Consider the following 22,736-nt stretch of genomic DNA (forward strand, 5'->3'; position numbering starts at 1 on the left):
TGTATTTTATGTACTGTTATCATTTCCTACATGAGTGAAACAACACAGTATCTACACAAATGAGTTTGATTTATTTCACATATGAGTATGGCCTCAAGCTGCATCCATTTATTTATAAGTATCTCAGTGTGATCATTCTTTATAGCTAAGTAGTACTCCATTACATAAAAATACCACATCCTTTTTATTCATTCCTCAGTTGATGGACATTTAGATTGTTTGCAAGATCTGGCTATTACAAATTGTGTTCCTATAAACAAGGGTGCACATATATCACTGTGGCACAAAGTTTTCAGATATTCTGGGAATATGCCCAGAAGTGGAATATCTGGGTCAAATGAGACTTCTAGTCACAGCTTTTAGAAACCTCCAGACTGACTTCCATAGTGGTTGTCCCAGTCTGTACTCTCAACGACAGTACAGGAGAGTTGCTCTTTCCTTGCAGTCTCTCCAGCATTTGTTGTTTGTAGATTTCTTGATCCTGGCGATTCTTTCTGGAGTGAGATGGAATCTCAGTGTGGTTTTATTTCATTTCTCTAAGGACCAATGAGCTGAACATTTTTCATGTATTTGTTTGACATTTGTATTTCTTCATCTGAGAACTGTGTATTCATCTCAGATGGCCATTTTTGGATTGAATCTTTGAATTTCAGGGGACAGGTTTTTTAAACTCTTTATATGTCTGGGACCAAAGTCCTTTATCTAAAGGACACTTGACTAATATTTTTTTTCCAATTTGTTTGTTTTCTTTTCACTATTTTGGGCATTTATTTAGATATGCCAAAACTGTATAATAAGATATGATCCTAGGTATTGATTCTGGGTATTGTTTCCCATTCAGTCAGAATTTTGTATATGAATTCCCTACTTACCCTATGTTTTCAAGATTTCTACCTAATTTATATTCTAGAAGATTTAGTATTTTGGTTTTAATATTTGTATCTTTGATCCATTTATATTTTTGTTTAGAACATGTTAACAGGCATGGGTTTAGTTTTACTTTTCAGCATATGAATAGCCTGTTTTTATAGCTTCTTTTATTACAGAGACTTTCTTTCTTCCAGTGAACATGTTTGTCCTCTTTATCATAGATGATATGACTGAATGTGTTTGCAGATGTAGTTGTATCTTCTAATCTATTCCATTTATTTTAGGTATATTTTAATTTAAGTTCCATGTCAATTTTATTGCAGTACTTTGTAGTATAACTTCAAGCCCAGGGTAGTAATGCTTCCTGCCTTGAATTTGTTCCTCAGAATTACCTTTGCTATTCTAGGTCTTTTCTGGTTCCAGATGAATTTTAGGAATAATTTCTCTATATTTATGAGGTATGCTAGTGGCATTTTGATTGGGATTTCATTACATCTGTGGAACAATTTTAGGAGAATGGCCATTTTCACAATAGTTGTTCTTTGTTCGTGGAAACAAATAGAACAAAACAAGAACAACAAATATTGTGAAAATGGCCATTCTGCTAAATTTTTTTTCACAGGTTTAATGCAATTCCAATCAAAATGCCACTAGCATACCTTCCATGAACAAGGTATGTCTTTCCATTTTCTGAGATCCTCTGGAATTCCTTTTTCAAAATATTATAATTTTCCCTGAAAAGAAATTCTACTTCATTTCTTAGATTAATTTCTATGTATTTTGTTTTTTAGAAGTTATTTTAAAGGATATGATTTCTCTTATTTCTCTCTCAGGGACTCTGTTGTTTATGTATAACTATGCTATTGATTTTTGTGTGTTGGCATTGTGTCCAGCTACATAAGTGAATTTTGTTATTATTCCTAGGAGTCTTTCAGTGGAGTTTTTGGGAACTGCTATGTGTTGTATCATGTCATGCTGAAATATTAATAATTTAACTTATTTTCCTATTCATTCTCTTTTATTTCACTCTTTTTTCTAATTGCTCTGGCTAGTATTTCCAGCACTATATTGAATAGGAGTGGTGATAAAAAATTTATTTGTTCCTGGTTGTAGACTAAAGGTTTTCAGTTTTTTTCCTTTTAATGTGATAATGGATATTAGTTTGTCATAGATGGCTTCTATCATATCAAGTGAAAGACTGTGAATTCCAATATTATGTAAGTTTCTTAGCATGAATAAGTGTTGGACCTCATCAAAGCTTTTTCTGCTTGTATAGAAATTATCAGGTGATTCTTATTTTTGCTCTATTGATAAAGTGGGTTACATTCATTGATTTGTGTATTTGAACCATCCCTGCATTCCTGGGATGAATCCCACTTGATTGTGGTGTATAATATTCTTGATGATTTGCTGCATTCTGTTTGCCAATATTTTATTGAAAATTTTTGCATCTATGTTCTTTAGGGAGATTGACCTGTATTTCTCTTTTTTTTTCCATTGGGTCTTTCTCTGTCTTTGGTATTAAAGTAATACTTGCTTCCTGTAATGAGTTAGGGAGAATTGCTTCGCTTTCAATTTCATTGAAGAGTTAGAGGATTGTCAGCATTAAAACGTCTTTGAATTTCTTGTAGAATTCCACCGTGAATACATCTAGACCTGGGCTTTTCTTTTTTGGTAAGTTTTTAGTTATATTTTATATATTACAAATTAAAATTGAGTTATTCAGCTGTTTAACATCTTTTTAAATTATATTTTCTATTTTATTAATGAATTGAATTATTCAGCTCTTTTACATTTTCTTGGCTCAGCATTAGTAATTCATGTATTTTTAGGAATCTATCCATTTCTTCTGTGTTATCAAATCTATGATAGTAGAGCTTTTGAAATAAGCTTTGATGATCTTCTGTTTTTCCAGAAGGTCGATACAGATTTCAATCTTTTCATTCCTTGTTGTACAAATTTGAGGTTTCTTTCATTTTTTATACAAGGTTGTGTAGGGGGGCTTATCAAATGTACTTATTCTTTTTTATATTTTTCCTTTTTTTTTTGGTACTTGGGGAATCAAAATCATGACTGTGTGCTTGTCAGGCAGACGCTTACACCACTGTGCTAAACTTCCAGTAATTTTATTTTTTCCTTCAAAGAACAAAACCTTTGATTCATTTATTCTTTGTATTATTTTTTTAGTCTCTATTTCATTTACTTCTGCTCTGATCTTTATCGTTACCTCCCTTGCTTTGGCTTTGTTCTTAACCTGCTCTTCTTTTTCCACATGTTTAATGTGTAGCATCAAGTTTTTCATTTGTGTTCATTGTATTTCCTGATGTGGGAATTCAACACAATAAATTTTCCTCTAAAGACAGCTTTTATTACATCCCATTGCCTCAGGTGTTTTCATTTGCTTGTAGATATTGTTTAATTTCTTCTTTAATTTCCTCTGTGACACACCGATTGCTCAGGTGTGCATTATTAAATTTCTACATGTTTGTTTGTTTTATGCAGGTTCTTATGTCATTCATTTCTAATTCATGGTGCTATGATCTGATAACATGCATTGGATAATTTCAATTTTTTTGCATTTACTTAAGCATAGTCTGTGGACTAGTATATGGTCTATTTTAGAGAAAATCCCATGTGCTTCTGAGAAGAATGTATGTTCTGATGTTGTTGGGTAAAACACTGTGTTCACACACCAACCTCATTTAATCAAAATGTAGTTTACTTCTGTTATTTTTTTGCTGATTATCTATTTAGTTGAGCAGTCTGTTTCTGTCAGTCAGGTGTTAAGGCCTTTGTTATAATTGTGTTGTTGCTAATTTGACTTTTCATTTCTGGAAACATTTGTTTTGTATAGCTTAGTGCTCCTTAATCTTAAATGTCCCGAGATATTTAAGATTTTCTTTTTCTCTTTAGGTTTTCCCCTAACTAGTATGTAGTGACCTTTTTTATCTCTTTGTGTCATTCTTGGTTTGAAGTTCACATTGTCTGAAGACAGAATAGCTACCCCCTGTTTTTATGGTGTATGGGGGATTCCTGTTGCATGAAGTATTGTTTCTATCCTTAGACTTTCATTCTATGACTTTCCTTTCGTATTATACTGGTTTCTTATATACAGCATATGTGTGGATGTTGTTTCTTGATCCATTCTGCAAGTCTGTTTCTTTTAATTGGTGAACTGAGGTCATTTACATTTAAGATATAAGTGTTATTTATTGGTTTATTGTTGATATGTTATCTTTCTGCTGTTACATCTTTATTTTTCAATTCTGTTTAATTGTCGGCATTGCTTATTGTTTTTTTTTTTTTTTTCCTATGTGTATCTAGACTATCTTTCAGTATTCTTTGCGTGGTTGGTTTGGGGATCATGAAGATTTTCAGCTCTTCTTTGTCATGGAAGTGTCTTATTTCTCAGAAATTTTGAAGGGCAGTTTTGCAAGGTACATTAGTGTGGGTTGTAAGTAATTTTCTGTTAGGACCTGAAATGCTTCTCTCTGTGCTCTTTCTGACTTCATTCTTTGTATTGAAAATCTCCTGTCTTCTGACAGGCTTTCTCTTATAGGTGATTTATTTCTTTTCCCTAACAGCTTTTAATATTCTCTTCTTATGTTGCCTTACTGGGATGTTGGCTATTATTATATGTTGCTGTAGTTTTATTTTGGTTATGGCTATTTGTTACTCTACACGTTTAACTTATCTGTATCTCATGTTTATTCTCAGGTTTGGGAAATGTTAAGACATTACTTCTGTAGTTAGTTCTTGACACCAATTGTTTTGTCATGTTTTTTGTTTATAACTATCAATCTTACATTATTTTTCTTTGTATCTTTGTACTAGCTATAATCTTATCTTTAGGCCAAAAAAGCCTATCTTCACTTTGACTGAGGGAGTTTTGTCAACTTTTGATGGAATTTTTGATTTCTTGAATATTATTTTGAATCTATTTCATTCATTTGCTTTGTTTCTTATATTGTTCATTCAAGCTTTCCATCTTTTGGCATTGTTTCTCAAAATTTTTACCTATTTCTTCTTTAGATGTATTCAGTATCTCTTTCATTACATTTATCATTTTTGTTCTTTTGCTCAGAAGGTAATTTCTGACTTGAGTTTTTTCATAGCTCCCCAGGTTGTTTCTTTACTTCAGTTGCTATCATTTCAGGAGTTTCTTGTGTATGTCTTACATTTTCTCCTATATCCATATCTTATAGGCCTGCTTTGTGTGGGCTAGTAGTTTGAGACTAGATTTGGTGCTATTTTTTTTTTGTCATTAACTATATTCCCTTAGTGAAAGTAAAGGCAAGGTCTCAGTCATTTCTTGGGTTGGGAATACCTATCTCTATTAAAAGGAGTTTCCCCAGTTGAGTGGAGATCCTTAGACAGACTTTGCCATGTGGCTTCCTGTCACTTGTGGTCACTGTCTCGAGTCCTCCCAGTCTCAGAGCAGTGCATCAAGGCCTCCTGGTGGGGTGGAAATCACTGCATACCTTTTCAGTTCACAAGCCAATTTACTAAGCTGTAGTCCACTTGGGTATTGCTGGTTATGGCCCAAAAAAAGCCCAGAGGAACATTCTGATGTGTCCTCCAGTGATGTGTGACACTGGACAGGGCCTTACCAGTCTTGGAGTGATATACTACAGCTTTCCTGTGGGATGGAAATCACCGTGCACCCTTTTGGTCATGAAGGAAAATGCAGGCTGCTGTTGACCACTGAAGAGTCACAGGATGGGGCTCAAGTATGCCCACAGAGACCTTTCAGTGTGTCCTCTAGTAATGTAGGACACTGAGCAGAGCCCTACCAGTTCCTCAGCTAGATGCCAAAGCTTTCTCCTGGAGTAGAAATCACTGCATGACTTTTAGACTCACAAGGCTGAATGCAGTTGGCCATAGATCAAGAGCGGTTACTGGATTGGGCCCAATGAGGCCAAGAGGGGCCCTCTGTTGATTCCACCAGTGATTTAGAATACTGTGCAGGGCCAGTCTCAGAACATCACACCAAAGCTTCCTCATTTGATCCGGCCTGCAGATCAACATATCCAGAACTCCTGGAAGGGGAAACGGGGATTAAATAAAAGACATGGGGGAGACAAAAGAGATGAAGGCAAGTTGAGATAATCCAATCAAGCCTTAAGTTTATTCAGAAAATGATCACACCTTTTCTATGCTAAGGGCGGGAGCTGGAACAGGAAGAGGTTAAACAGATGAATAAAACAGGGTCACCGTCACATCCGGTTATGTGACGTAAACAGGAGAGGATTATGGTTAATGTATGCAGACGCAGTGCCCATAGAGAGAGGCATGGAGGCAGCAATGCCTGTCACTCGGCTCCCTACATCTCCTCCCTTTTTATATTATTTAATTAAGAGTATGGCAGGCCCTGTGAGGACAGCATCTGTCTTAGGTCAAGGACCTCATTGCATGAACCACCCAGGCCTTACCTGTCATGGGCTTGCAGAACAGCAGTTGGTCCTGTGCCTGTCTTAGGTGGCCATTGGAATTAACATGCATGTCCTAGTTGCCCTTCTCTGACTGCCTGTCCATTGCCCCAGGGCAGTTAGGCCGCATCATCATATGGGCCACTGTGGGAATTCCTTCCTGGTAGGTTTGTTGATCTGCAATCTCCAGCTGATGATAGTGTACCTGAATGGGCTTTGCCATAAATGTGTCTATCCAGTTATTAATGAACATCAGAATCGTCTGAAAAATACAAGGATTCACAGAAATGAGAAGCAATAGGGCAGCTAGGGGACCCAAAAGGGGCACTAGGTAAGGGAAACCCCCCCCCAAATCAAGGAGAAGGGGTTGACAGCCATTTGTTGGAGTCTCTGTATGAAGTCATTCTCTCCTATGTCTTGGAGCATGCCTTGCATAACACTGGATGCAGTCTATTTGGGTGGTGTATGTTCCTCCAGACTGAGAAGAGCCTCTTCCACAGTCATGGGGTTCTGTGCATGGCTGTCAGCAGTTGTAGTCTGTTTGGCAGGGGTTGAAATTCACCATGGGTGTGGTGTGGCTCAAGAAGGCTGACTAAGCAGCATAAGGCTCCAGGGAGATGTGTCTCCTGTAAGAGAACACAGGGGATTGTGCCTCATGAAATAACATTATTCCTGGGTGTTACATGGGGTCTTTGAAGAACTGTCTACTTGCTTTTACGAGGCATTCAGGTAGCCATCTAGCTTCTCTATCTTGTTGAGAGTAAACACACACTGAACCTCGTCCCCAGATAAGGACTGGGTCAGGGCCATTCCACACATTGGTTAGTGGGTCTCTCCATAAAACAGATGCAAACCGTGTTTGAGTCTGAGTATGCCAAAACCAAGATGCTTCAGAGCAGCCTAAAGCATCCAGGGTCAGAAACTTTAAAATAAAAAGAGCATGTGAAAGGACATTTCTAGGGGACCCCTGGGAGGAGTACCATGTCTCCCTTTATATTTTATTTATGGTGAATTTAAGAGAATGATGTGCACTTTCAACAATGCCTTGTCCCTGAGCATTATAAGGTATACCTGTGGTGTGGAGGATATTAAGGCTCTTACTATATGTGTCAATAATGACATGTACATATTTTACATTGCCAAACTCATTGAAATGGGTAACATCCATTTGCCATAAGGTGTTAGGAATTAAACCTCTAGGGTTGATTCCTAGGTGTTGAACAGGTAAGTGGATAGCACAAGATGGGCAATTTTTTACAATTTGTCTGGCTTGCTCATGGGTAATTTTGTAGAGGAGGAGGAGGGTGTGAGCACTGAGGTGGTGTAGCTGATGGGCTTGTTGGGCCTTAGACACCTTGGAGTCCTGAGCCATAAAAACCTGTGCTCGTACAGCAACTGAAGAACCAGAAATTTAAAGGTTAAAAACAAGATGCTGTTTCTCAGCTAGAAACAGCACTGGGCCTCGTGACTCAGTCCTAACTCAGCCCTGAAGGAAGAAAAAAAAAATCTGTGGCTGTGATGTTCTCGGGATGTGCTGTGCCAGGGAACTCAGAGATAGAGCCTGCCATTACACTAATCAGGGTTGTAAAATATGTCAGACTCGAGCCTACAGAAATCAGGTGTCTTAAAGACAAGTTGTGCAGAACAAAGATAGTTAATTATCTCTGACCCGCTGGTCACCCCTTATTAACTGACCAATAGCAGATAGATAAGATGCCCACCGCTCCGCACTAACTGTAATGATTGGCTTCTGTAATAAACACTTACATTGCAGTTTTTCCCCCTTAAAAACATCAGCCTTGCCCCAACTCAGGGTTCTCTGTTTCCACCTGTTTGGAGGACCTGTGTACACGGAATAATAAAAACCCCTTTGTTCTTACATGAGAGTGAGGCCCATGTACTCTTCCTTGTGACACCGGTCTTACATTTTGGAGGCCCCAGGGAGATCAGCCCTCCTCGCAGAGGGAGACCCCAACGGCACCTCCCTGCGATAAGTAGTACTGCCGGTTTTTGTTTACTTTCATTTTGATCGATCGCTTATTTTCTCCCCTTTCTTTACTGCCCTGAACAATTTGTTTTCTTTGGTTCTGATTTCAAAGGCAGTTTGTTTCTCTTGGGGGACGCCCCAAGGTTCCCCTGAGGAACGTTCATTGGTGGCTCACCGGTTCGCATAGGCAGGTCTCTCCTGCTGAGTTGGGCAGGTCGCTCCTGCCGTTAGTTGTAGCCATTACACGGCTATGTTCACGTAGGCAGGTCGCTCCTGCTGAGTTGGGCAGGTTGCTCCTGCCGTTAGTTGTAGCCATTACATGGCTATGTTCGCTGTGGAATACTCTGCCGGTTCGTTTCCACCTGGTGGTTTTGGTATGTGTGTGCGTGATTCCGGCTTGTGAGTTGTGTTCTGAAATGTAAACATTTTGTGTTTGCCTGTGTCTTCCCTGTTCATTGTTATTATTCTCTTTTTCTCCAGGATAAGATGGGACAGACAACTTCATCTCCTCTCTCCCTTACCTTGGACCATTGGCCTGAGATTTGAGAGCAAGCTCACAATCTTTCTCTCCAGGTTAAAAAGGACATGATTAATGATGGTACAGCTGAGGGAAAAATGCCCTCCCTACGGTATTGGCCATTCTCCTCCTTGGTTGCCTGTTTAAATTTGTTACTAACTTAGGGGCTTGTTGCCCATTTCTGTTGCAGGATCCATATGGCTTACTAGATTCAAGGTTCATGATAAGAAAAATTATTTCCTTTAGCTCACCAAACTGTTCAAGAAACAACCTTTGTTTGTGTCTTTAATGTTGTGGCGCCTTGTTTAATATGTAAGTCTTCAACTGATTGCTTGCAACCTTGGCATGCCTTTTAAAAGGAGTATTTTTCTTTCTGGTTAAAAAGTAGACGTATGTGCACATATATGTGTATATTTATGGTTTTTAAAAATCATATCAGCTTTACCAAGTGAAAACCAGGTCATACTGTAATTGAGCCAGTTAAAAGTTTATAGTTTTTAAAAACAATAACAAAAACAAACAAAAAAAAACCCCAGCATTTAATGTGGTAAAAATGCATAAAATAGTTAAATATGATTTAGACTACTAGAAGGTGACTTCAAGGGTTTTGTTGTGAGTTTTAATGTTGTCTGAGAAGTGAGAGAAAAGGTAATTGACTGGTGATAGTAAAAAGGAGGGACAAAGAAAGTGGTTTGTCTTCAAGTAAAAATGTCTGGATGTGCCAGAATATGAAATAAGATAAAACTTGGAGGTATATTGTAAGTTACCGAAAGCTCGAGATGATGTAAATTTTATTTGTCTTGGTTATAGTAATGAAAACAGCAGGTTTGACAAGAAGTAAATGTGTTCAAAATTTGACAGTATTAGATCAGTTTTGGTAGATTTATTTATAAGGTTCTCAACCTTTGCTGCAAAGTGTTTCCATTAATATGAGATTAAAGATGATAATAGAGTTAAGATATAAGTTCTCACATGTGCTGTGAACATCTGGGAGATTATATGGCACATTTTGTTACCTATGAAAAAGCTTCTTTTTCTTAAGTATGTAATTTCAGTAAAATGATGGCCTGCCACGTGGCACCCTAGGACAAAAGGTGATGTGCCATCCAGAAAAAGCCTGCTCTCTGATCCGGAATGCCAAAACCATGTTTTCCCTTTGTCCCACCCCGATTGGACATCCAGCGGTAAGGGGGTTTCCCCAGCATCACCAGTTGTTCTCTTTGCAACTCAGTCAGCCCCACATGTTAGAAAAAAGATTACAAAGGTTTGAGAATTTTTGAGAAAATGCCCCTCAGCCAGTTGATAGAGATAACACAAGAGATCTTTTAAAATTTAGGAAGAAAAAACACCCTGAGATAGTGCTCCTCCAGTTCGTGAATGACTTGTTAATAGCCTCGATCCCCCCCCCCCCAAAAGCTTGTAAGCTTATTGAGAGGCAACTGAGAAACTGTTAAGGACTTTGGGGCAATTAGGCTATAAAGTCTCAGCTAAAAAGGCCTGATCGTGCTGTCAGGCTGTGGCTTATCTGGGCTACAAAGTGCAAAAAAAAAAAAACGGGGGGGGGGGAGGACTTTGTCTAAAAAGGAGCCCAGGCTATATTGCAGATCCCATTCCCAGAAACTAAGAAACAGGTGCGCGAATTTCTGGAAGCTGTCGGATACTCCAGGCTGTGGATTCTAAATTTTACTGAAACAGCTCACCCTCTATATGGCTCCCTTAAGGGAAAAACTCACTAAACTGGACTTATAAATGTAAATGGATCTTGCAGCAGCTCAAGTGGGCCTTAACAGAGGCCCCAGCCCTGGGACTCCCTGATGTTACCAAGCCATTCACTTTGTTCATAGATAAACTCAGGGGCATTGCCAAAGGAGTCCTAACCCAGGACATTGGCTCTTGAAAGAGGCCTATATCCTATCTTTCCAAAAGGCTCAATCCAGTAACAAGAGGGTGGCCTCCATGCCTAAAAATTCTGGCTGCTGTGACAATGCTACTTAAAAGAGGCTAAGAAACAGAAAATTTCTGTAGTGACCTCTCACAGTTTAGAGACTGTTATCAAAACCCCTCCCAAAAATGTAAATGCTAAAATCTCACACTATTAGGCCCTGCTCCTAGACCCAGAATTGGTAGTTTTCAAGACTTCTTCAGCTTTAAACCCGGCCACCCTTATGCCTGACAACGACCTGAGAAATTTCACAGATGGAAGCAGCTTCATCCAGAATGGCAGAGGCAGATGAGTGGCCGGGGCAGCAGTGACCACCAAAAGGAGGTACTCTGGGTTAAGCGGTTAGAGCCTGGCATCTCTGACCATCAGGCAGAGCTCAATGCTTTGACTGAGGTACTAAAACTAGCCACGGGAAAGAGGGTAAACATCTATACTGATAGTAGATATGCTTTTGCTACTATACATATACATAGAGCCATCTATTAAGAGCGAGGTCTCTTAACCTCGGCCAGAGCTAAGATTAAAAAAAAAAAAAAAAAAAAAAAAAAAAAAAAAAAAAGAGGGCTCCACAGATCCTAGATTTGCTGGAAGCAGTTTGGCTGTCAGCAGATTGCTTCTATTCACCTGAGGAAACAATTTGGCAGATCAGGCTGCTCAAAGAGTAGCAATCACATCAGAGAGGCCAGCCGAGAAAGTAACTGCTCTGATGCGAGTTCCCCCAAACTTATCAGAACCAGTCTACATAAAAAAAGACTACACTGGTTGTTGTGAGCCATCTAACAGATTCCAGTCCCTGTGACTAAAAGACAAGTACAAAATTTCTAGGAGCCACAGGACTGATCCAGAGTTTGGGACCCTGGCAGAGGCCTGTTGCCTACCTTTCCAAGAGACTTGGTTCTGTGGCAGCCAGATGGCCACGCTGTATGCAGTGATTTCCTCAATGGCCCCCTCATAAAGGAGGCTTAAAATTGACTTTTGGACACAAACTCTTAATTGTTTCCTCCTATTCACTGGAGACTCTCATCAATGCCCCACCAGACTGATGGATGTCTAATTCCTGAGCCATACATTATCAGGCACTATATCTGAAAACAGCATATTCAAACACGGCTACTTTGCTGCCTGAGGACGACCCCTCCATGCCTCTCCACAATTGCACTGAGGTCATTGATCACCTCACAGGACGTCAACCTTATCTAGTGGATAAGCTACTGTCTAGAGTTTCATCCTACTTCTCTGATGAAAGCAGTTACGTCTATCAAGGTAAGCGGGTCGTGGGAGCTGCCGTTACACAAAATCTTAGGTTCTATGGGAACAAATCTTAGAGCCAGAGACATCAGCATAGTGGGCTAAACTCATTGCGTACACAGAGTCCTCAAGTTGTCTTTATCAAAAATGGTGTTTATTGTCTTCTGGAGTCAAAAGATTAAAGTTGCTCCCTAAATTTGGACTTGTTGGCTGCCATCTAGATGCCAAGGAGAGTGGCTACTATCTGCTGTATAAGCCATTGGGCAGAAGATGATCTTGTTATAGGAGAAAACAATTTGGCAAATGCCACCTTCCAAAAGACAGCCAGAAAGCCCCCAAATCAGTGGGAATTGAGATAAGCTTGACATTACTGCTGATCCCACCTATTTTCTTTGTCAGAGCCCATTTGCACTTAAAAAGACCAGCATCTGGCAGCTCAACTTCCGAGAGATTCCCGGGGGCTAATATCAAGCTAGCCCAGTCTGTGAGCTTCAGATGCCCTCAGTGCCAATTGGTAAATCCAAAAGTACTGCAACAAATAGAAACCACTGGTTATTGTGGGACTATGCCTAAAAACACTGGAAAATAGATTTTACAAAAATAAAAAGCCTAAACTTCAAGGATATAAATGTTATAATGGTTGATACTTTCACTAGATGAGTAAAAGCATTTTCTACTTAGTCTGAGTCAGCTCTGATAACAGTTTCCCTGATTTGGTCTCCCTTTTTATCCATGGGGTCCGACAATGGCCTGGCTTTTATAGCCTAGTAACTCAAATTAACCTAAGCTTTGCAGATCAATTAAAAAACTCGATTGGGCTTACCAGCCTCTGAGTTCAGGAAAGGTAAAAAGATAAGTCAGATTTTAAAGACCATAATTACTAATGGCCTTAAAAACTGACGAATACTGGGTGAGTCTCTTTTCCTTCTGCCCCTTTGTGTGTGTGTTGCAGATATTTCCTCTTTTGAGGTTTTATGTGAAAAGGTTTCTAGAAATTTGCTGATTTAACTAATCAAGATCTTATTATGTCTCCCCCAGACTTTTCAGCTAGCTGTGACTTCCATCCACTGGTTATTTTGCTGCTGCCCACTGCGAGCTAAAGAGCCTAGTCACCTGGACAAGCAACCTCTCCGTGAATCTCCTGAGCCAAAATGGACTGTCAAAGTAGCTGAAAGCCTTCCTGGATTCAACGTTCCCACTGCAAACAGGTCCCAGCTTCAAAAGACCATCAGCCTGCGGATAAGTGAACTGTCATTTCTTCTAAGGACACTTTAAAGCTTAAGATTGTCTAATATAACTGATAATTTTGTGTTCTCCTCCTATGTAGAGACCCCAAGGAGGCCTCTGTCTGACTTAAAAATTGTTAATTGTATGATAAAACAGAGTAAATTTAAATGTTGGTTTTCTTTTTCCTTTTCGTTAACAGCTTTAATGACAGCTGCAAGACCTTTGTCAATCCTCCTACTGGGCCTTATGTTGTAAACAGGTAGATAAACTATGTCAAAGTTCTTAAAAGCTTATGATTTTAAAAACACATGCAAGGTTATAAACAGATGCTAATGAGTCAATCAATGGGAAATGCTGTACTCTAAGAAAATAGCTTCATTATATGTGTATTATAACAAACCTGTAAAGTGGCTTACTAAATGTTTTTTTTATCCTTTTTCCCTAACTGATATGTTAAGTGACCTAATTGATATGTTGCACAACACTCTCCTCTGTAAAGAATTACAAGAATCTCACCTAATTGATACGTTAACCATTGTTGCCCTCTACAAACTACAGAAGCTGTGCTAAAACAAGCTAACAAGGGTTGTTAATCACTGCTAGGCACCTCTACTCTCCACTAAAGAGCTCAAGAAAACTAGAATGATAATTAATTTACATTTGTTTAAAGTAACCTGGCTGTGTGCAGAGAGATTTGCATGTGAGTTTGGCCCTTTACCCTGATCTTGATACATAACCGCCTTTCTGTTCTGTATGGCACCTTATTGCCTCCCTCTCCCCTCACCTATCTATCTAGGCCATAAAGAATTTGGGTTTCTGGTGACCTCTCCCCGACCCAGTGATGATCTGTCATAAAATAAGCCTGCCCCAAAGTTTAAGAACTGTTTAGCTTCAAAGAAATTACCGGGAAATACTATGGCCCAAACCACATTTGCTGGTTTCCTTTTGTTCTGTATGCATCAAATGAGTTAGATATCAGATCTTTGTAAAACTTAAGTTTCAGCTTCTTGTAACTCTTGACTTCTTCGCACCCACTAGTGAAAACGAGCTGTCCTGGGATAATGAACTTCCCCACTTTGTTCTCCAAATATTGCTGCAGACGTGCCATTCTGAGATAATGTCAGTTTGCAGGATGGGAGTAATTTAAAAAAACACCAGAAACTCCCAAGGTTGTCAGAGCTAAGTGGACAGCAATACAGTTTCTAGACTTGGGTCAACAAGTTTGATGGCTCTCCAGGTTTCTTTATAAATCACATAACTCAGTTGATTAACTCCCAAGTCTCTCAGATGAAAATAATGGTCCTTACACAACAATATACTCCCTTAGCTAGAATTAAACCTCTAAGATTAGAGGTATTATGCATCAAGAGGGGGGAATGAAGAACCAGAAATTTAAAGGTTAAAAACAAGATGCTGTTTCTCAGCTAGAAACTGCACTGGGCCTCGTGACTCAGTCCTAACTCAGTCCTGAAGGAAGAAAAAAAAATCTGTGGCTGTGATGTTCTTGGGATGTGCTGTGCCAGGCAACTCAGAGATAGAGCCTGCCATTACACTAATCAGGGTTGTAAAATATGACAGATTCGAGCCTACAGAAACCAGGTGTCTTAAAGATAATTTGTGCAGAACAAAGACAGTTAATTAACTCTGACCCGCTGGTCACCCCTTATTAACTGACCAATAGCAGATAGATAAGATGCCCACCGCTCTGCACTAACTGTAATGATTGGCTTCTGTAATAAACACTTACATTGCAGTTTTTCCCCCTTAAAAACACCAGCCTTGCCCCAACTCAGGGTTCTCTGTTTCCACCTGTTTGGAGGACCCCATGTACACGGAATAATAAAAACCCCTTTGTTCTTACATGAGAGTGAGGCCCTTGGAGTCTTTCTTGCAACACCAGTCTTACACAACATCAGCCAAATGATTTCCTTGGGCAAGAGTCCCTGGGAGGTTGGAATGAGCTTGCAGATGACCGATAAAGAACTTACGATGGCCAAGCCATATGAAGCATTGTAATTGTTTGAACAGATTTGAAGCTGGGGAATCATGACATATGGTAGCAACAGTCTCTAATAATGGAACAGACTGAGCAAGGTAAGCACTGTCAGTATACAAATTAAATGGTCGGTCAGAGTAAGCAGCAAAGGCTGCAAGAATACCTTCTAACTCTGCTAATGGTGCAGAGGAAGTTTCTGCTTGGAGGGTAGAAACATTGTCTTGGGATACATAAGCAGCCCTTCTGGAGGATGAGCCATCAGTGAATAACACCAGGGCACCTGGAAGGGGTTGTGAAGCTGTGACTTTAGGGAATATAAATGGGTGATGATTAGCAAAGTCAACTAGCTTATTTGGAGTGTAATGATTGTCAATAGTCCCTGAAAAGGAAGCTAAGGCAATAGGACACACTTCCGTACTCCGAAGTAGCCAATCTATTTGGTCTTTTGTAAAAGGTTGAATGATAATGTCTGGTTTTTTGCCAAAGTACATTTTCCTTGCTTTCTACCCTGAATTATTAGGTCTGAGACAGCTTGGAAATAAGGCAAAAGTGTTCTTTTTGGGGAGACTGATAAATGGACCCACATGAGGGGAGCTTGTTGCCAGAACACTGCTGTGGGGCAAAGCTTTGTATTAAAAATGAGAAACTGTAAAGGCTCATTGTAGTCCATAAAGGAAACAGTTTGTTGAGCAATAGCCTCTTCTACTTTACTGAATGCTCTCCTGGCATCAGGTGTAAGCTCTCGGGGGGAAGTTGGATCTATGTCTCCCCAAAGCAGCGCATAAAGGAGCTGTAAATCATGTTTAGTTAGTTTTTAAAATGGTATGAGCCAATTAAGTGTCTCCCAATAGTTTTTGGAAGTCATGAAGTGTTCTGAGGCCATCAAGCCTCAGTTGGGGCCTTGAAGAGAGTATTTGAGTGCTACATAATTGAAAACCCAAGTATGTATATAGAGCAGTAAGCTGTACTTTGTCAGGGGCTATTTGAAGTCCAGCCTCTTGTAAGGCAACCTGTAAGTCCTGGTAGCACATTAGGGTTTGGTTTTGATCAGCTCCGGCCAAGAAGATATTGTCCATATAATGAATAATATAGATATGTGGCCAATGATCTCTGACTGGCTATATTGCAGTGGCTACAAAAGACTGGCATAGTGTGGGGGAATTAGCCATACCTTGCGGCAAAACTTGCCATTGAAATCTCTGCATAGGGGCTTTAAAATTAATTGATGGGAGACTTAAGGCAAAACGCTTTTGGTCCTTTGGATGTAAAGGGATAGAGAAAAAGCAATCTTTAAAATCTTTAATTTTAAAAAATCCCAAGGGAATGTTACTGGGTGAGGAGATGCCTGGCTGTAGGGGCCTCATTAAGACCATTGTCTTATTTATCGCCCTAAGTACTTGTAGCAGCCTCCATTTCCCTGACCTTTTCCGGATAACAAAGATAGGTGTGTTCCAAGGGGAATTACTAGGGACAAGGTGGCCTGCATCTAACCGGTCCTGCACAAGCTGCTGTGCGGCTGCAAGCTTTTCAGAGGTAAGGCCACTGATCGACCCATACCGGCTCTTCTGACAGCCATGTAATTTGTTTAGCATGGATCGCAGGAGTGTCAATGGCCCCTAAGAAAAATGGCCTAACTGAACTTTAGCATTGTTAGGGATGGGAATGATGGGATCAATAATGCCCATGTTATTTTTCCTAAGCCCTGTTTTGGCAGGTAGCCCTTATTAAGCATTTTCATTGTGACAACATTATTAGGGCTTCCCATAATTAATCCCATTTGGGAGAGTAGGTCCCTACCCCATAAATTAAGAGGCAGACTCTCTATGACATAAGGTTGTAAGTGTCCCTGATTACCTTCTTGATCTCTCCAAACCAGTTGTTTGGAACTGCGTGGTGGATTTTTTGAGTGTCCAATCCCTTGGAGGTGTGTTAAGGTTGTTTCTAAAGGCCAGGCAGTAGGCCACTCCTCCTTTTTGATAATGGAAACATCTGCGCCTGTATCAATGAGGCCTGAGAAACTTTTTCCATCCAAAGATAGAGTCATGAGGGGTTTTTGTTTGGAGATACGTTGGGCCCAATATACATCAGAAGCTCCAGGAAAGGAGTTCCCCCTATAAGGAGTTATGGATTTATTAGATGTTTGACCCAACAGCAATAGCAGCAATTGAGCAAGGTGTTGTCCTGTCCTAACTGGTATGACACTGACAAGGGGCGAAACCATGACTTTTATTTCTCCTGTGCAATCACTATCTACTATCCCGGGTAGAACTTGTAATCCTTTAAGCATAGTGCTACTACGTCCAATAATAAATCCAAAAGTCCTGGGGGGAGGGGGCCCATAGATTCCTGATGGCATGATCTGAACACCCATGTCAGGGGTTAATACTGTGTTGGAGGTGGAACAGAGGTCCAACCGCGCACTCCCTGGGGTTGCCTTGAAGAGGTCTGAAATGGATGGTTTTTTGCTGGGACAAACCTTGGAACCCCACGGGTTTGTCCGGAATTGGGGCCTGGGGCCGGCCCCGTAACCTGTTTCCCTGTGGGGGAAGAGGGTTACCATGAACATCTCTTTTGGATTTGCACTCATTAGCCCAGTGGTCTCCTCACTTACATCTAGGACATAGCCCTGGTTTTTTTGTAGAGGACTGATTTTGATTTTTTCTTTTGCACTCACGAGCCGTGTGGCCATTTTGGCCACATTTGAAACAAATGGCATCTTTTTTAGGACGAGAAAGGGATTGTGTAACTATGCAACCTTGTTGTGTTGCAGCCATGGCTAGGCCTTGATAAACTGGCCCGATATCTGTACATAAGCGGATATAACCCGATAGGTCCTCTTTTTTGCGATGTGGTCGAATTGCAGCCTGACAATCTGAGGTTGCATTTTCATAAGCCAATTGTTTAACCAGGACAGTTTGTTTCTGTGGAGCTGAAAAGACGCTCTGCCACCTGTAAGAGGCGATCGACAAAGTCTGAAAAGGGCTTCTCAGGCTTTTATTTTATTTGGGTGAGAGATAAGGTAGGCTTGCCTCCTGAGGGGAGCCATTTCCATGCTCTAATGGCTGCCATATTAATCTGGGCAAAGAGGCCCAAATTGAACTGCATTAGGTTCTCTTTTGTGGCAAAATCTCCTGTTCCTGTAAGCATAGTGAGGATCCAGGTGTTTGGCCGGGTGGCATTTCTCTGGCTATGTCCTCGCATTGATCAAAAAATTCAGATCTCCATAATAGATAATTGCCTCCAGAGATGGTGGTTTTTGCTAAGTCTTTCCACTCATTAGGAATAATGCAATCCTGAGTCAAAGAATCTAGAACTGCAATGGTGTAGGCGGCAGTCGGGCCATATTGAGAGACTGCGGCCTTTAACTCTTTTAAGGCTGCCACAGTGAAAGGTGTGTGTATCCTAATAGCTTGTGGTTCAGTGCCCTCTTCAACATCTCATGGGGGAGTAAAGGCCTCTGTGACTGGGAAAGCCGTTTTAGGCTGGCTGCTAGAGGCAGGCACCATTTTAAGCGCACTACAAGGCGTGCTGGAGGCAGGCTCCATCTCAGGGACACTATAAAACTGTGTAGCTCAGAGGGCCTGCAAATGAATTGAAAGATTTTGGCATTCTTTTTCTAGCTGTATCTGTTTTAAAAGATCCTTTTTTCTTTGCTCTAATTCCACTAATGTGCTAGAAGGTTGAGAGCAGATGCTGAGTGCATCATCATAGTCAGGGGATGGCCTAATAGTGGCCGGTGCTGCAACAGGGTTAGGGTGATATGTAGAGGCTTGTGTTGGTTGTTCCCAGTTGACCTCCTGAGAATCAGAAAAGCCAGGGTCTAAAGGCTTATATGAATCCCCAATTGGCAATGGAGGCACAGGGAGTGGCGGGCTGCCATCCTGGTACCTGCTGATCATGTCAACAGGTGGAAGGGGTGGCAGATCACCATGTACGAGGACCTCTAACAGGCTATCAATCCTCTGCATCTAAGAAATCAGAGGCTTCAGATTTTTCTGAGGATGGTTTTGAGGTAGATTTAACGGAGTCACGCAGGGCAGTCTCACCTAGTGCAACTGTCTCCTCAATCTGAGGCTCTGCATGCCTCTGGGCAAGCAGCTCAAAGATTAAATTCCAATATGTAAAGGTGGTCACAGGAACCTTTTCTGGACTGAAAACTCTATAATAATCTTTTAAAGCATCTCTTACTCTTTTCCACCTCTTGGTATCTATAGAACCCTCTAGGGCAAACCTTATGAATAAATTGAAAATACTGTAATAATTCTTTTGTTGCAACCCTTACCCCTCTTGTGTTTAGTGCCTTTATAAGACCTTCCACGAACACTTCATGTTCATTCAATACTTGACCCATGTCCGGGAAGGGAAATGGGGTTGCCGTTCACTCACCATGACTCGGACAAGACGTTGGGTAGTCGTCTGTGCAGGTCTCGGTACTTAATTTAATGTTCTGAAGCTTTAAGCTTTAATCCTTGATTCAGTTTACTCACTCCTCAGCAGAGGTCTCCGGTTCAATTTGCTTTCACTTTCAGTTTAAGCCGGCTGTCTCTCGAACGGCTTCCTCGTTAACTCCTCTGTGCCAGGAGCTCCCACGCTGGGTGCCAGTTGATCCGGCCTGCAGATCAACATATCCAGAACTCCTGGAGGGGGAACAGGGATTAAATAAAAGACATGGGGGAGACAAAAGAGATGAAGGCAAGTCGAGATAATCCAATCAAGCCTTTGGTTTATTCAGAAAATTATCACACGTTTTATAGGCTAAGGGCGGGAGTTGGGACAGGAAGAGGTTAAACAGATGAATACAACAGGGTCACTGTCACATCCAGATACATGTCACAAACAGGAGAGGATTATGGTTAATGTAGGCAGATGCAGTGCCCATAGAGAGAGGCATGGAGGCAGCAATGCCTGTCACTCGGCTCCCTATACTCATTGGTTTGAAGTTGCTGCCCCCACTTTCAGCTCACAAGGCATAACACAGGCAGCAATGGGCTGCTTGGGAGTGGCTGGGGGGAGACAATGGTTTTCTTTAATTAAACTGCATGTGTAATCACTAAGGAGAGAAAAACAGAATGTATGAAGATTACTTTGAGAAATACTGGGACTATGTTCACTAGGTTAGACAAATATCAACCTAGTTTTCATTCCTTCGTAAGATATTCTCTGAAAATTAAGTGAATTTATTGACCTTCTCTACTTCACAATTATTAAATTATTGAAATAGACACATAACTTTGAGTCTTTCTAAATGTTCAAAGAATTCTTTGGTTTTTCTTTCAATTAGGTTAAAATTACAGCTTGGTTCTTTAGAATATTAGAATGTAAGTTGTGATGGCAATGATGCACAACAATGACTTTAGTTAAACTTAGGTTATCTTATTTATCCCCCCCAAAAAACACAATCCACCTAGTAGTATCAACACTGAATGCCTGTCATCTAAATGTTGAAAACCACTCATCTTGTATTTCTGTAGTCTTTACTATTCTGATAATGATTTTCCTTTTTTTATGCAAAATAGATAACCATAAAACCAATAAAAATCTTAAATATATCCAAAGTAATAGAATCATGCAAAATGATCTCTCAAAACATAGTGATTAAATAAGAAAGTCAGTAGAAATATAGTTAGAAAACAACAAATTTTCTCTTTTCTCCCTATTATCCATATAAACTTTTCTTAGAACGCAAGCCATGCAATGTTCAAGCTTATGTATTTAATCTACATCCCTCAACATTATGATCTCATTACATCCAAATTCCTACAACTGTTTCATATTTATCTTTCTTTAAGGTGTTACTCCATTCTTAGCAACAGTATATTTCTTTGAAATTATTCCTCCAGGAATGGGGACATACACCGTTTTCAAGACTTAGCTACTATTAATTGTGCTGCTGTAAACATGGGAATTCATACATCACTGTAGCTTAATATTTCTACCTCTTGTGGCAAGGTACGTAAAGGTTAATAGCCATGTAAAATGTAAATTACAATTGTAGTATTTAAGGACTCTCAATTCTGATTTCTAAAGTGCTTGTATCACTTTACACTCAAACCAACAAAGAAGAGTGGTTCCTTTTTCTTCACAGCCTCACTAACTTTGCTATTGGTGGACTTGGTGGTGGTAGTCATTCTTCCATGGGTGAAAGAGAATGCTGTTGTTGCTCTAATTTGCATTTCTGAAATGTGGGTTGTTAGGGAAAAATTAAAAGAAGCAGAGGTAAGAATTCAACATGACAGGTTTATTTCGAAACCAACTGAAAACACTACTCTGGGCTTCAGGTCTGACCAAGCCATGCCCCTGCAGGCTACAAAGACCTTTAGAAGTTCGTGAGTATCATAGGAAAGGCTGTAGGAAAAAATAACACTAGAACTTTTGAGGGCGAAAGCTCAGTATGGAGGCTGGCTATCTACTACAATAACAGATTGAAAACATACATAGAATTTTGTTTCATTTGTTAAGAAAATTATCAAAATTTATTGGAAATTCTCACATTTAGATGTGTTTCTGAGTCTTCTGGACCTTTAATACTGCATCTGAAGCCACATTAAAATGCATAATATGGGGAAGGTTTTAAAGTGGTCTGTGTTGTATTGGAGTGACAGTGGATAGATACTGTCTAAAGTGATACTGTAAAGTTTTTCATGTATTTATTGGCTGTTAGTGTTTCTCCAACTCAAAAATGATAATTCATTTTAGAATTGATTCTGGAAATAGAGAGTTTAATTTCTTCTGTGTTTTTCATATATTCTGGATGTTACTCTTTGTCTAACAACAATTGGCCATCATGTTTTCCCATTTTATAGATTTAGTATTCACTTGGTTGCTGGGTTCTTTGTCATAAAGCATATTTAAATATAATATGATCCTATTTGTGGATTCTTGGTATTATTTCTTGCACAATGGAAACTTTATTTAGAAATTCTTTGTATGCAGCTTATGTTTTGAATGTTTATGCATTTTTGTCTGCCAGCATATTAAGTGTTTTTGTTTTAATGCTGAAATTTTATTCTCATTTTTTGTATTATTATGTATGGTATCAGTTATGGGAAAAAGTTCAAATTTAAGCATGTTGGGCCATTTTTTGCAGTGCAATTTGTTCATCAGTCTGTTTTTCTCCAAAGAAAGTTTGGCTTCTTTGTGCAGGTCATGTAACTGTGTCTGGAGTTGTGTTTCTACCTTCTCTTCTGTGCAATGGGTCCACAATTTTTATTTTTACTTTTTAAAAACTTTTATTTAAAAGGAAAAAGAGAAAAACACAAAACAAAACAAAGCGGTGTTAGTGTACAAGTAATACAGAACTGCAAAAAAAAAAAAAAAAAAACAGTAAGAAACCACCAGTTAATAGATTGCATATTATTATCTTAGAAATAGTTGCTCAAATCACAGTAGCAAAGAATACAAAGTGGACATTCAAACAGTGAGACTGCAAACAGTTGTGTTCAATAATCCAACCAAAAATATTAATATGGTCAGCTATTTAACACCCCTAAACACACTTGCTGTTGTATCCTTTAGAGTTC

The 22,736-nt window shown here is 39.7% G+C and overlaps 1 long non-coding RNA gene across 2 annotated transcripts; it reads right to left on the bottom strand.

Annotated features, from left to right (window-relative positions):
• Nucleotides 1–52: 52 nt before the first annotated feature.
• Nucleotides 53–19,883, bottom strand: LOC134474106 (uncharacterized). 2 transcript variants are annotated; one of them, XR_010044716.1, is made up of 3 exons: nucleotides 19,603–19,881; nucleotides 8,462–8,697; nucleotides 53–6,925 (listed from the first exon to the last, which is right to left on the bottom strand). It is a non-coding gene; the product is annotated as an uncharacterized LOC134474106 (long non-coding RNA). The 2 variants fall into 2 exon arrangements; XR_010044715.1 differs by lacking the exon at nucleotides 8,462–8,697 and having other exon boundaries at nucleotides 19,603–19,883.
• Between the last annotated feature and the right edge of the window lie 2,853 nt (nucleotides 19,884–22,736).

This window comes from Cavia porcellus, unplaced genomic scaffold (genome assembly GCF_034190915.1).
Source record: "Cavia porcellus strain 051 isolate PalLab524CR breed Dunkin Hartley unplaced genomic scaffold, mCavPor4.1 scaffold_30, whole genome shotgun sequence".
NCBI classification, from domain to species: domain Eukaryota; kingdom Metazoa; phylum Chordata; class Mammalia; order Rodentia; family Caviidae; genus Cavia; species Cavia porcellus.